The following is a 15,763-nucleotide window of genomic DNA, read 5'->3' as shown; positions in this document are numbered from 1 at the left end:
AAATATCAACTCATGATCACGTTTTACAAAAATCTGAATTCAACATACGTAAATTTTTGTTCAGCTGACTAGAATATTTACAATGTGGTTTTGAAATACTAAAAGCAGGATCAACATAGAAACATATTTTAAATACACTATTTTTGCATTATTTTGAGAGGTTGCCTTACTCCCTATCCCCAGTCCCGCCTCCGTTTTATCTCACTTCATTTCGCGCACACTGAAGATCTGAGGAAAATAGACCGACTTATACACGTTTAAGAGCCTCGTAGGTATCATAAGCTTCTAGATATTTTATAGGCAAATCGAAAAATAACAATTAGCAAATTTTGCCGGTCTGGATATCGATTGAAACCCACTGAAAACAAAACACAGGAGTTCCAGGGGGACGAGTTGCAAGCTCCCGGCAGACGGACAGCCGTGATTAACGGGATCTGTGAATTAAATGTTAATTAATCTCATACCTGAGACCTTTATACACAAAAGGCGCCTTCTACTTAGCCATGGAATCCCAGATTTTGTTCACAAAAGGAATCTTGTGCTTGTAATCCAATAATTTCTCCCACCAGCGTACAGCACTTTTTGCAAATTGGGCGCGCTATTGTCACGTGTGTGTTTAATCATTAATTTTACAGACCACGTGATCCGTTCCGGGCCTTCTCGAACCACACCGCCATTTTAAATTTTGCCTTTAGTCGTTATATAAACGAGCTCAGAGTTGTACACGTATGTTCCATCATAGTTGGTTAAAATCTCAACTGAAATAGTTTCTTAATCGACGATTCACCTTCGGAAAGATGCATTTTCCAGCCGTATGGATTGATGACACCGTTAAAGGTAAGCTTGAATTGATTTAAGCACTTAAAAGATCAATCACATAAGCACATGTACACGAAGCAAAAGTTGTGTGTATCTTGAACCTCCAGTCCGGGGGAAACTGCTTTGAGAAATCTGGAGTAAAATTACGGAGAAATACTTCACAAGGGAAAAGCAAGTCAGTTATTGGAGGAAGTTTCGAGAAACCAAGGGCTGGAGTAATCGGGATTCTATACTGTAGTACATTATTCATGTCACTGCACTGTAATTTCAACTGAACAGAACGTTCAGTAAGCTTTACAAGTTCAGTTCACTTCAGCCTGCGAAATAATTTATAGACTAAATCCGATTTCTTTCGTATGCAAAAACAAAGTGAAGGAATCAGGCTCACTAAAATATTTCGTTGCTTGGATTTTATAAATTAATGCCTTGATTTCACTCAATTTTTATGAAGATGCAATCAGTTTAGTTTTTTACATTGTACATATTACACGTATGTGAGTGACCTAACTATTAGGACCTATTTTATTGTAATATGGTTTAATTTCGCCCCACTTTTCCAACCCCTTCCCCTATCAATGTGGTAGTTTGTTTTCATGAGCTCTTTGCTACAATCATACAATATTGGATTGCGAGATGGGAGATGGGGGTATTTAGAGCAGAGTACAGGGCTGCAATAGCAGTCAGTCACCAGACATTGGCTTACCAAATTTGCTCATGTCCGATGAAATGGCAATTGTAGTCGGACATAATGTACGGACAATTTTTTGATCACAAATTCATTTTACGGCAACAAATTGGTAATGTCCAACCACAATATTTTTTTTTTGGCGACCACGATGGTGTCTTAGTAGGAGATATGTCCTTTCAAGTGAAAAAACTTATTTGCAGCCTTGAGAGTGTGATGAGATTTAATAAAAACAAGTGTTAAATTTGCCATGCGATAATAACTGCCATTACATGTACATTTTAGTATATACTGTAACACACAGGTGAATAGTGCTTTACACAGTGCTGATTGGTTAACTCGGAGGTGATTAGCAAAGTACTATTCAACTCTAAGTAGTCAAGGAGAAACAAACTGCCTTCAAGCGTCGCTTTGTTTACCAAAAGTGATGTTTTGGTCCGCTTGTTATTCAACTTGTGTGGTACATGTACATACTAAAACAGTTATTCACCTCAGTGTCAGTGAACATGGTGGATTACTATTCACCTCCACTTCGGTGAATACCAGTTCTTGTTAATTTTTAATATGTGTCAACAATTTTAAGCTAGGATTGTAGTTTCCGTACCAGACTGGTTTCAGAAAGGTTCCATTTACATGTACATGTAAGCACAAGCCTGGGTCCAGTCCCATGTACATGTATATGTACAGTGACTATACATGTACCCTAAGATAACCATGGATAATATTGTTCTGTCACACAAAACCTTTTTTCAGTCCCATTTCATTTATGGTCTTCATTATTGATCAGCGAGGACTGTAGTCCTAGCATTCTTTTGCCAAGTCTAGCCCAATCAACAGTTTGATTTCAAAATGGCAGCTCTGTACAATGTACATATTATAGATGAATGAAGAAAGTCAGTCACTTGCACATTTAAATCTGCTCGAACTGGTAGCTGCTCTGAATTAATAGCCTGCGTTGCAGACGAACTAAACCCTGGTCTAGTCCGTCTGCGAAATTAAAGGCAGCCGAAAAGCTTGTTCCGATATCTCGCAGGTTTGCAAGGATCTGTGTATTCACTTCTGATTGGCTAGTTTCATATTACTTTCGAACGCGCTTTGTCACTGGACGAAATCAAACTTAAAACTGGTCATGCAAGACTTACTAAGCTAAAATGAAATTTATTTCGAAACACGGGATGAAAACAGTTTGACGTAATCGCCTAAATCAAGAGTCTGAGATGGACAGCTTTTTTTATAAACAGTATTAAAAGACAATTTTGTAATTATCAATTGGAGAAAGTGGAAAATTAAAGATTTGCCATGGCTGTTGGCAATTCAAACATGCATTGTGACCTCCAAAAAATTCCTGCAGCGAGCTTGTTTATTTCGAAGGTGATTAATTTCAATTCGCTTCTTTTACAGCTTTGACTGAAGTCTTCCTATGACTTCCTAGCAGTCAAGGTGTACTCCTTCGCTAGCAGTTTCCTTCGCTTGCTGTGTGCGCCTGGAGAGAGATTGTCTGTTACGCAAGGTACTCTGCTATCTTTGGAAATCTTCGCGCCAACATTCTGTTTGCACAGTATAAACAAAGAAAGTCTGTCAGCATGACCACAAAACAAAAGCTTGTTAGAAAGTAATGATAGTAATGTGAAACTAGCCAATCAGAAATGAATACACAGATCCTTGCAAACCTGCAGGATATCAGAACAAGCTTTTTGGCTGTGTTTCGCAGATGGACTATACCAAGGTTTTGTCACACATCCGGCTGCGACGCAGGCTATGAATTAAGTGAAAGCAGCATTTTTATTTTAATTCTTAGACAGAAGGCCCAAGGCCATTTGGACTGTACTGAAAGCTTACATTCATTAAGTGGGTGAAAAACTGCATAGTCAAAGGTGCATTATGTTGCATATTCAGGACCAAAACTCATTGTACCCTTTATTATAACCTAGAGTCTAAAACTTGATGCATGACATTACCAAGAGTTCCATAGTTCCACTGTTTGTAAGACAAACCCGTACTATCATCATTACACATTACACATTTTACCCACAATTTCAGATCAAAGTTATGCAGTACAAAGCTACAGCATGGACTTTTTAATTTATTTCATTTTTAATATGATCAAATGTGACTGGTCAACATATGACTGGCAAGACGAAAGGTTGACTGGTCAACTCCCCAATCAGTCTGGACATTGTCGTTGACCAGCCATTATTTCGAACCCTGGGCTTTGGACATGTTAAATCCCAGCTAAGTCCTGGGGGTCAGGAGACCAGGGTTTCAATTGACTGACGCATTATCATCAGAGTTTACAGTGTACATGTTCCTCTAATGATGAACTTACATTATAAAGCTTAAGTGTATCCGAATAAGTGATCACATATACACAAAAGGAATGGGATTTGTATTTTTTTTAAATGTAATCATGAAGATCATTTCTTAGGGTTTCATAATGTTGTTGTGAGTGCTTAATTTTATTATGTAAATTAATTAATTTTTGAAGTCTATTTTTTTATTATCTTTGCAGAAAAATACCAACAGAACAAGCTGGCCAAAAGGAAAACCCTGCAGATACATGTACACTTGTTGAGCTAAGAATAAGTTAGAAATAACAATTAAACAAGTAATTAAGTGTCATGGTCAGAAAAAATCAAAGAAATCAAAGAAATTTTGGCCACAGCCAAAAACTCATACTTTGTCAGTTTGAGGGCCTAGGTATGTAACTGAAAGATATGAAGTTAGTTTTTCGAAATATTCAAATTTACGGCAGAAAACCACGAATAACGGTAATCGTACCGGAAGCTCAAATTTCACTTCTCGACAATCCGAAATTTCACGCTTTTCAGCTTCTCACTACCCAGACGTTTCAACCGCTGTAAACCTTTCCTTACCTTAGTTGCATAGATTGACTCTTCCTTTGTTGAAATATAGTTAGTATTTTTATCTCTGATTATTTCTGAGCCAGCTGAGCCTCGATTAAGTAGACACATTTTTCTCATTTAGGAAAAAGGCTAAAATAATCCAAATTCAGTGAGGAAAAAAGCTGACCGGTAGTGCTTCAAATCTTCTGATATTTTAGCCAAAGAGAGTCCAGTCGTTGACTTTTAGGTTTATGGTTTCAAAAGTGTAGGATCTAGTAGCAGTTTTTAACAAAGGTCGATCAAAGGTCGACAAAATTACAATTCCGCGGCTTTGAAAAGAACAACTGAAACACGTGACACGAAACACGCAATAGAGTAATTTGTATATTTTTTGGGCAAAGACAACACGGTAAAATTAGCTTTGAAGTTTTATACGTTTGAGACTTTAGAAAAATAGTATTTATCCTAAAGATTGCCTACAATAGAAGAAATACCAAAAATAACAGCACTTGAACTCTCCCTGATGTTCGTCACGCACGAGCGACTTGGAGCGGCGAATGACAAAAATATTTTCCATTGATTCAAAGTAAGCTATATTCTGAAAAAAGAAAAATCTATTTTCTTTAAACTTTGCCCACAAATCTGTCTTAACTAAAAAACGAAACAGCTTTCATATTTGCAAGTATCGTAAGATATATGTTTTAATATTTTATTCATTTAGACCACAACCGGCCTATTTTTAGCAATGGCGACAAGTGAAAATCGAGTCACCGCTTCAAAAATTTATGCGCTAACTTTAGAAATAGTCTTAACTCTCCTGGAATAAATTGGGGACCTTTATCTGTATAAAGCACACAATTTTGATTCGTTTAAAAGAAACTATTAATACGACATATTTTTGATTTGAAGTCTACTTGGCCATTGACGCGAACGGTTCGAAAAAATGGCACATTTTCAACGGATCACTGCGCAAAAGTCCAACTACTTCCGCATTACATTTGTTTCCATACCAACTAAGAAGAAGTCAAAGAGTATGGAAATGGAAAAATATGTTGTGGTTTAAGCGAGCTTTTAGTGCAACCAGGCGGCAACTTGGCTTATGTTGCGAACATGTTTTGTTTACATTGCAACAGCGGGCAGTTGCTCAAGCGAAAAGAATTTAGCATAAACAACACAATATTTCGTAAACATTGTAACTTTACAAAACTTTATATCAGCTCACACAATAAAACATCATTTAAAACTCGAAAACCTTAGCAGCTAGCGAGTCAGCAAAAAAAAAAATACTGTCGCCTACCTGCAAGCCGGTGAGACAACAAAATTCATTGTCAGGTCCGCCATGGCCATGTTATTGGATTTCACATTTCTTTCTGGTTTTCGTCAACCATAGTATCCGCAGAAAGTTTCAAACGGTAAACATAACACACATAACATAACATTGAACATACCACATGATTGTGATAACTGAAACAAATGAAAGAAAGTTGCGGGCAACACATCCCAAGAAATCAAGCGATCACAACAGATCGGCTTGAACAGTTGATTGAAAGTTGCGTCACGCAATCTAACCTGAATCCAACTGCCTTATGGGCGAACTGAATAATTATTGTCCAAGAATCGGACTGTCCAAAATATGGGCTGTAAATATTTTTGACCGACGTATTTGTTTGATTTCTTGTTTTCGACCACTTCCTGTACATCTACATCTGGATGCTTCCAAATTTGAAATTTTAGGCTCGCTTTTCAAATACAAAAAAACCCGCTTTTTCAAAATAATAAATTGTTCTAGTAAACGATAAAGGTAAGTAAGAAAGAAATAAAAAGTGGAACACAAATAAGTCTTTACAAACCACGCCGCCACGCACTTGTCATTCATACTTCGTTGTTGTTCTCGCGAAGCATTATCAACTTACAAAACAAATGGAGGAGATGCGCTTTTTGTTTCACACTTCAAAGTATAGAGGAAGTTGCGGCAATCGAGGGGGATAACCGAGCTCGTTCGTCTTGGAGACTGCAATGATCTTATAGCAAACCATTTAATTTCGTGGCATTTCTGTTAGAGCACGAACTAGTTTTTGCAAGAGCAGGTGTATTTGGATTGTCTTCATCAAAGAAAGGCGAAATTATATAAGTCCCAAGCATCGCCATTCTAGTTTTTCATAGGAAATATTCAAAACAGCACGGGCCTTTCTAATATCCCACTCACCGTGGTGATAAAAAAGCCATTAGAAGCAGAGATGTGCTAAATGTGCACATGGCCGACAAGATCAGGTTTGTAAACGTATCTCACATTACGGTAGTATAAGCTTATAGATTTCCTTTAATGGCTGAGTGGAAAATTTTTCTAGGCAAAAATGTCTTGTTCACTTTTTCGTTGGCTATATTTTTAGTGTGGCCAGAAAATGTGCAGGGTTTTTCTATCCTTCTGATAATTTCCACCCTACTTCTTTCTCCGTAAGAAGGAATAGATGATGAGGTCAAATTGAGCTCTATTACACCCCCCCCCCCCCACCCCCCTTAACGAACCCGCCCAACCGGGAAATGAAAAAACCCGTCCGCGAATAGGACTGTTTGGGTTTTCTTTCAGCAAAATACGTTTTCAGCTTAATACGTAAGCTTCGTTTCTAATAAACATACCAAAATGGTGCACACGAGGACATATACATCTGTTAAAAATATTTAGAGCCGATATTTTGGACAGTCCGATTCTTGGACAATAATTATTCGGTTTGCCCATAAGGCAGTTGGATTCAGGTTAGATTGCGTGACGCAACTTTCAATCAACTGTTCAAGCCGATCTGTTGTGATCGCTTGATTTCTTGGGATGTGTTGCCCGCAACTTTCTTTCATTTGTTTCAGTTATCACAATCATGTGGTATGTTCAATGTTATGTTATGTGTGTTATGTTTACCGTTTGAATCTTTTTGCGGATACTATGGTTGACGAAAACCAGAAAGAAATGTGGAATCCAATAACATGGCCATGGCGGACCTGACAATGAATTTTGTTGTCTCACCGGCTTGCAGGTAGGCGACAGTATTTTTTTTGCTGACTCGCTAGCTGCTAAGGTTTTCGAGTTTTAAATGATGTTTTATTATGTGAGCGGATATAAAGTTTTGTAAGGTTACAATGTTTACGAAATATTGTGTTGTTTATGCTAAATTGGTTTCGCGTGAGCAACTGCCCGCTGTTGCAATGTAAACAAAACATGTTCGCAACATAAGCCAAGTTGCCGCCTGGTTGCACTAAAAGATCGCTAAAACCACAACATATTTTTCCATTTCCATACTCTTTGACTTCTTTTTAGTTGGTATGGAAACAAATGTAATGCGGAAGTAGTTGGACTTTTGCGCAATGACCCGTTGAAAATGTGCAATTTTTTTGAGCCGTTGGCGTCAGATGGCCAAGTACACTTCAAATCAAAAATATTCCGTATTGTTTGTTTCTTTTTAACGAGCCAAAATTGTGTGCTTTATACAGATAAAGGTCCAATTTATTCCAGGAGAGTTAAGACAATTCCTAAAATTGGAGCATAAATTTTTGAAGCGGTGACTCGATTTTCACTTGTCGCCATTGCTAAAAATAGGCCGGTTGTGGTCTAAATGAATAAAATATTAAAACATATATCTTACGATACTTGCAAATATGAAAGCTGTTTCGTTTTTTAGTTAAGACAGATTTGTGGGCAAAGTTTAAAGAAAATAGATTTTTCTTTTTTCAGAATATAGCTTACTTTGAATCAATGGAAAATATTTTTGTCATTCGCCGCTCCAAGTCGCTCGTGCGTGACGAACATCAGGGAGAGTTCAAGTGCTGTTATTTTTGGTATTTCTTCTATTGTAGGCAATCTTTAGGATAAATACTATTTTTCTAAAGTCTCAAACGTATAAAACTTCAAAGCTAATTTTACCGTGTTGTCTTTGCCCAAAAAATATACAAATTACTCTATTGCGTGTTTCGTGTCACGTGTTTCAGTTGTTCTTTTCAAAGCCGCGGAATTGTAATTTTGTCGACCTTTGATCGACCTTTGTTAAAAACTGCTACTAGATCCTACACTTTTGAAACCATAAACCTAAAAGTCAACGACTGGACTCTCTTTGGCTAAAATATCAGAAGATTTGAAGCACTACCGGTCAGCTTTTTTCCTCACTGAATTTGGATTATTTTAGCCTTTTTCCTAAATGAGAAAAATGTGTCTACTTAATCGAGGCTCAGCTGGCTCAGAAATAATCAGAGATAAAAATACTAACTATATTTCAATAAAGGAAGAGTCAATCTATGCAACTAAGGTAAGGAAAGGTTTACAGCGGTTGAAACGTCTGGGTAGTGAGAAGCTGTAAAGCGTGAAATTTCGGATTGTCGAGAAGTGAAATTTGAGCTTCCGGTACGATTACCGTTATTCGTGGTTTTCTGCCGTAAATTTGAATATTTCGAAAAACTAACTTCATATCTTTCAGTTACATACCTAGGCCCTCAAACTGACAAAGTATGAGTTTTTGGCTGTGGCCAAAATTTCTTTGATTTTTTCTGACCATGACAGTTAAAAGAACCCTTAGCAGCCATGTGAAGCATGTCATGTTCATTTTAACACTGTGACATACAGTAAGTTGCAGTACTATTGCAAAAAAGATTCCATTTCATTGTGCAATTAAATTTTCATTATTTCAATGGTATAGAAAATGATGGAGGCTGAGGTCCTTTACATATACATGTGCAGCTGTATACATATAGTATTACATGTACATGTATTCACAGCGGATTCAAGTTTCAAGAGTGTTTAACGGCCACAGTTGTCATGTTCGTTGTCACCGTTGAATTGATTCCGTTGCGAGGCAAAATGACAGACGTTGCTAAATGGGAATGACGACGTTCTGTCTGGGAAAAAGCATGTTGTTGTTTTCCCAGACAGAATGTTTGCATTCCCGCCTACCAACGTCTGTCATTTTGCCTCGCACCGCAAACAATTCAACCATGACAACGAACATGACAACTGTGGCCGTTAAACGCTCAACTTGAATCCGCTGTATGCACATGTAAGTTTTTTTTGAGAGTCTTCATAATTAAGTGTTTGAAATCTTTTACAAATTATTTCACACTCAGTGTTTGTAAAGTAAAGTGGACAACTTACAGTTGTTGCTCATTCATAAATTGTGGAATGCACTTTTTAAAGAGTTTGGGAACTTGAGAGTATGAAAGCAGAGTGAGTGTCAGCTAGAAATTTATTTTTGGCTGTTGGTCACTGCTATTGAAAGCCTCAGGCTTGACCTCTAGAGATATATGTTTGGTCATACATAGCCTGTGTGGCCGGCGTTCAAAGGGGAGGGAGAAGGGAAGTTTGAGCGCAAAGCGCAAGTGAGGGAGAGCACGAAGCACGAGCATTCAAATGTTCCTGCTTCGCGCTTGAACTTCCCCTCTCCTTCCCTGCACCTCTCCTGTACAGTGTTGTTTCTCAATAATTACAACAGATACCACCTTTATCCCCATTCTTTCCTTTGTTTTGGTTCAAAGTGAAGCCACACTTAATTGTTGTTTTCATGTACTCGACCCAAACACTTATTATTTTAAGCACCAAATTTTAAATGTATTTGTAATCCTGTTTGTAATTTGTTAAATTCCAACCTGCTTCTGTGGAATCTTGAAGAAGTTTTTAAAATATATTTTAATAGTGTTTTAAACAGCTTAAAAACACCATTTCAAAATATGTTTCAATACTGTTTTAAATAGATTACAAATACAGTTTAAACAGTCAAAAACGACATGAAAAATATACTTTAAACACTATTTTTAATCTGTTTTTCAAAAATAGTTAAAAAATTGTTTTTAAAAAGAGTTAAAAAACATTTTAAAAATAGTTTACAAATAGTGTGAGAATTTAAAATATATTTGTAATCCTGTTTGAATGAAATATATTTTAAATTCCAACCTGCCTCTTTGGAATCTAGAAAACGTTTCAAAATATGTTTAAAATACTGTTTCAAACAGCTCAAAAACACCATTTGAAAAATACGTTTCAATACTGTTTTAAATAGATTACAAATACAGTTTAAACAGTCAAAAACTACATAAAAAATATACTTTAAACACTATTTTTAATCTGTTTTTCAAAAATAGTTAAAAAATAGTTTTTAAAAACAGTTAAAAAACATATTACAAATAGTGTTGTGTTTGGTAAGGGTGGAGAGCGAAGAAGAGTTGATTCTTGCTCGAGCTACGATTTTTTACTCTCCTCAAAGTGTCGACGTAATGACTGATAAACCCATGGTCTCGGCTGGACAAGAGGAACCTAGAGATGTAGGGTCCCTCAAGAGATACCAAAGCATAAAATCGTCAGAGGAAAATGTCCGAATGCCGATGGAAGCTTAAGGGATAAACAAAATCTTCTCCAAGTTAATCATGAAAAGAACGGGACATTTGGGCCCGTTGGATCAGGTAGATATTGACGTCTCACTCGCTTCTTGTCTGAATGCAGGCATTTCGACATACAAGTACGTCTGACAGTTTTCCTTCTGTTTCCATAAGGTATGTGCAGATCACGCAGGGAAATTTTTGTGTTCAATTTCCGAAGAAGAGAAGCTGTCAAAATTAGCAGCAGAGAACCTGCCTCCACTTGTCGTCGTAAATAACGAGGAGAAAGTAGTTGTGAGTCAAATGAAAGAATTGAAATTCAGGATTAAAAAAAAAGGGAAATAATAGGCCTTTTCTAAAAAAAAAGTAATTCCATACTGGTCTTAGCGAGTGTAAAGCTGCTTTATTTTGGACAATGGAAACATAACAGACATGCACAGCACCTCGAGGGGGTGGGGGGGGGGGGGAGGGTACTTGGGATTTCAAGTAACGGGGATAATGGAACCCCTAAAAACCCCGAGGGGTTCCAACAACACTCTTAAAAAATACCTGGACAAAAGAAATTTACCCCAAAAGCATCTCATGCCGAATTTCTGTCCATTAGATTTCCAGAAAAAAGGGGCAATGATGGTAACACAAAGAAAAAATGGAAACTCAGGGGGAACGCTCGAGTTTATATGCAAAGCAAAGGACTGGAACACCATTGTTCAAGGTATATCATCAGTGAAAAACGTTTGTTTGTACTTTATTCGCGAAACTATACAACCAATCACGAATGTTTAGATTGTTTTTTATTCCCCCAAAAATCCCTTCTTTATTCAGAACGCCCATAAAATATTTTTAAAAATTTTCCTAGACAAATAATTTCCAGAATTAAAAATTTTTAAGCCCAAAAAAATACTTCCATCATTTCTGTCACCTGAAATCCCGAGTGCCTCCCTCGGGCACAGCACAGGGATCCTTTAACAAATTTCTGAGAAATGCTCCAGTGACACTTGATGTAAAATGTTATTGTAAGCCCTCGTTATGGGTTCAGCGATAAGCCCCCTCCTCTCCCTACTCCTTTCAGTTTTCTTATCTTCCACAGTCGTTACCTTAACCCCAGCCGGCTCCTGTTATTTTTAGTGCAAAATTTCAAGCTTCGCCCTTAAAAACAGGCTTAGAGCGTTGAGTGACGTTTCACATTGAAAAATCACCCTCATGCAACTGGAACCGTCATCTATAGGCAGCAAAAGGGGAACAAAAGGGACAGGGCAAAGGAGCGGCGAAGAAGGCAGGATTTTGAATATCCTTTCCTATAAGAGGGGTGGGAGGCGGAGTCTAGTTGGTACTGCTTAAAAAAAAAAGAAAAAAAAGAAACTAGTACGTCCTCTCTGCCCTGTCTCTGCTAAATCAACCAGTAAAGGAACATGTCTACAAATGTAATGCGTTTTGTACTTGAAATACTTATTTGGCAATAATCAGCGATAGCGGCGGCGCTTCCCATGTTACGATAACCCGCAAAAAGCCTTCCACAGATAATCATGAGTGAAAACCTGCAAACAAGTCGTCTGCTCTCCATCCAATATTTGAGCATTGACAAATTCGTTATACCAGCATTTGGTGGAGACGATCATGTTTATTTAAGTAAGAGCAGTCATCGCATAAATTACATACATGTACGTTGTTGAAAAATTTTAAAATTCCACCCTGCAAGCTCCCCTTCCCCCCTCCCCAACCTTCTCAACCTCCCTTCCAGCCTTTGATTTGCCGCAGTCAGTTGTTGCAATAGTCTCACCTCGTTTTGCCCATTTTTAGTGGCCCAAACAAAACTATAGCTCTCTATAAAGAGGATAAGATTTTTTGGCAAGCTTTACATTGAAAACAATTGCCTTATCGGCTTATGCAACTGAAACCACCATCAGTGGACAGCAGGAGGGGAGGTGGGCATTCGCCTTTCGTTTCCTTAAAATGGAGTCGGAGGTGGAGTCTAGTCTGCACTGATTTTAGTACAAAATAGTCAGTTTTGTAACAAAAGAGGAAGAACTGGTCATCTCCGCTGGATTCACCAGTAGACCGACTTTCATGTTTACCGATTTAACTTAAATATATTTGAAAATACTAACTTTCAGCGAACTGTACTAGAACAGAAATAACACAAGATCTAAAAAGCCATAGCTAATACCCTACAATGATCATGAATAAACGAACGTTGTGAAAGTAGGGGCATTTTTCAATGTGAACCTTGTATGCCTATTCGTTGTTTTGAGGATTATCTTATGAAATATAAAAGAAACGACAATTATTTCCCGTGTAGCAGAGTGCCCAGTCACACTCCGTCATGATGGGTGCATGAAAAATAAAGATCTTATAACTGAGCACTTTTGAATTCTTCTGAATTGTCTTATTAACGGTAGATACACTTTCAGTGTTTAAGAGCAGACAAAACATGGTACATTAATTTGCCTTGTTTTTAATTTCAGCTGAAGAGTAGTAAACAGCACAGCCAGCTCGCGGGAAAAGCAACACCTCAATGATAGGTTAAACATATGTACATTATAGGGTAATATAGCAAGAAAAGGTTTTACTTTAAGAACCCATTTTCAATCGGCATGTGACATCTACTCCTTTTCGTGTATTTTAAATGATTAGATTATTTAAAATACAGAAATTGTGAAACTGTTTACGGGTATTGTGACAAGCCGTGTCACGCAATTGTTTACATTTTAGCTGATTTACGGCAAAATTAGTGATAATCAAAGGCCGAAGCGGGCCACTAAAAACCTTTTCCCCAGAGATTTTTTTGCATATCCTATTAGATAAGTCTCTAGTTAACCCATAAAAATTGTTTTAACGATATTTTAAGTTATCGCACATAGAAAAATATGGCAGAGTTTTACTGCATAATTTCGCTCGCTACTCATTTGCCAATTTTGCCTTTGGATTTATCCCCGTTTCAGGCTAAAAATTAATCTCGATTTGTTTTATTTTTCGCTCAGTCATACGATAAAGACCTAATTACATTATAAATATTATTGAAATATCAATAAACAGCTGCTGTATAATGCGCGAAGCGATCAAACTTTCAATAAAATCAGTCAAACCGGAAGTGGATTTTGAGTCCAATTGGGGCAAAATCTTTTTTTGCATATTTCTGCGAAAGGAAGCTGTATTAGGAAAAACTAACTGCAGTCCGTTTGGTTTCTCGCTAGGACCTATCTATGGGCAAAATATGAGCGAAATCGATTTTTCCAATTTGTGCCGAAGAAAGGCGATATTAGTTGATTTTTGGAGAAAGTCGCACTTAATAGAGCCCTTCACGAAGAAATTAAGAATTTTGTTGGAGTTTGAGCTGAAACCAATAATTCATTGCCTTATTGCAGTGTGTGAATATTTATTTTAAAATATTGTACTGTTACAAAAGAGTTGACAACAAAATACTATCACTGTTCCTTGTTTTTACATGTGTGAATTCCTTCTCTGTTCTGTGCAGGTGATATTTTTTCAAATATAATTTTTCTTTTGATACAAAGTGAATACAAAATAAATGTAATCAAGTTAATTCCAGAATGAAAATTATACAACATTGGTACGTTTGCAGAAAAAAAGTAAATATTTTTTAACTGTTAGTAGCCTAGTCCAAGTTTACATGACTACTGTCTAATTTCTGTCACTTTTCCTGTCCAAAAACAGTGTTTTTCTTTAAAAATTAAATTTTTCAGCACATCATGGTCATTAAATCAGTTGCAATAAATACATACAGCAATGCTTATCTCCCTAAAAGAAGCCTACCAAAATGTACATATTTCTAAAACACAAAATCTTTTTATAATAGCTTTTTGCCAATTGTTTATTTACATGTACCGGTAAATGCTATTTTGCTGTTTTGCCATTACATCATTGTTTTTATTTCTTAGACCTAGTTAACACAGCCATGTTTGCTCTGTGCAGCTTCTTGGAAATACAGTTTTTAAGAAGGGTGAAAAGATTAACTAACAATGTGTTCTCTATACTGTTTTAGGGAATGTACAGCAGGCAAAATTGTTGGGACCGTTGACAGAATGAATGGCTGCAATGTCAAGTTCGAGGGCAAGCTATCATAAATGCAACTTTCTCCAGAAACTGAAGTAGATGGAATTGAGTACATGGAATGGTCATGTGTAATAAGAGAATGTTCCTCAAGGGTGTTGACCAGATCAGGATAATTTGCAACTTATGAACTTATTAACTGACTGGTATATAATTGGTCTACAGCAAAACAGGCAGGCCATGTAATCTCCAGGCTGAATGGCAACAAACGTTCTCATATAATTACCTAAGCGTCTCCTAAGCATATGCAAAATAAAATATGTACATTCAAAGGGTTATTCTTGTGTGTTAGCAAACCCCGTAGCACATTTTGATTAATAAATGGAACTGTTTCTGACACTGCTGTTGTGGTATTACCAGTTGTATTTTGAGAGTTAAGGGGACAATCCACCACTGCCAATAATATTGCAGTGGATTGTCACCTTAACCGTCCAAATTATTGGACTATATCATGACCATTTTTTCGTCTTTTCCCTATGCTGAGAAAGAGAGCACAGAATTGGTGGAACTACAAAGTGTAAGGCAGTGGTTATGGTTAATGCTCTTGCTTGCCACCCAAACTCTTGTAGAGCTGTCATTCTCCTCAATTTCTTTTTGCAGCTCTTAATTCTTGCATTTTCGAAAAACGGAGCACTAAGAACAACCTATTAAAACATTTTAAAATACAGAAAGTAAAAACACTTAATTATACCACCGCATTTTTATTTTACCTTTTATGAAGGGAAATGCAAAAATGTGGCCTGGTAGGGTAAAATGGCAGAGGAGTGTCTGTAATCAGTGTTGATCAATTCTTTAAGTTTCGGATAATTGTCTTGTGTGAGCAATGATTCTTCCAGTTGTAAGCAGAGAGATTTTAACTATAACTTTTTTTGCATTTCTGCATAAAATGTTTACAAAACAACTGTCATGACTATGAATTCACCTAGTGGGAATCATCTGAACATACTCCATGGACCCTAGCATCTTTACTTCGAAGAACCAAACAGAAGTACTAACAATTTGA

At 37.0% G+C, this 15,763-nt stretch overlaps 2 long non-coding RNA genes across 7 annotated transcripts; both read left to right on the top strand.

Annotated features, from left to right (window-relative positions):
- The first annotated feature begins 611 nt into the window (after nucleotides 1-611).
- Nucleotides 612-4,681, top strand: LOC144636741 (uncharacterized). The gene is made up of 3 exons (XR_013567610.1): nucleotides 612-837; nucleotides 2,906-3,014; nucleotides 4,014-4,681. It is a non-coding gene; the product is annotated as an uncharacterized LOC144636741 (long non-coding RNA).
- Nucleotides 4,682-6,928: 2,247 nt separating this feature from the next.
- LOC144636735 (uncharacterized) lies at nucleotides 6,929-15,082 on the top strand. 6 transcript variants are annotated; one of them, XR_013567600.1, is made up of 5 exons: nucleotides 6,929-7,373; nucleotides 10,581-10,776; nucleotides 11,297-11,404; nucleotides 13,155-13,211; nucleotides 14,693-15,082. It is a non-coding gene; the product is annotated as an uncharacterized LOC144636735 (long non-coding RNA). The 6 variants fall into 6 exon arrangements; XR_013567599.1 differs by having other exon boundaries at nucleotides 10,581-10,866; XR_013567603.1 differs by lacking the exon at nucleotides 11,297-11,404.
- The last annotated feature ends 681 nt before the right edge of the window (nucleotides 15,083-15,763 follow it).

This window comes from Oculina patagonica, chromosome 13 (genome assembly GCF_052425735.1).
Source record: "Oculina patagonica isolate OP01 chromosome 13, crgOcupat, whole genome shotgun sequence".
Lineage (NCBI taxonomy): Eukaryota > Metazoa > Cnidaria > Anthozoa > Scleractinia > Oculinidae > Oculina > Oculina patagonica.
This window is presented reverse-complemented; position numbering and strand designations above follow the sequence as displayed.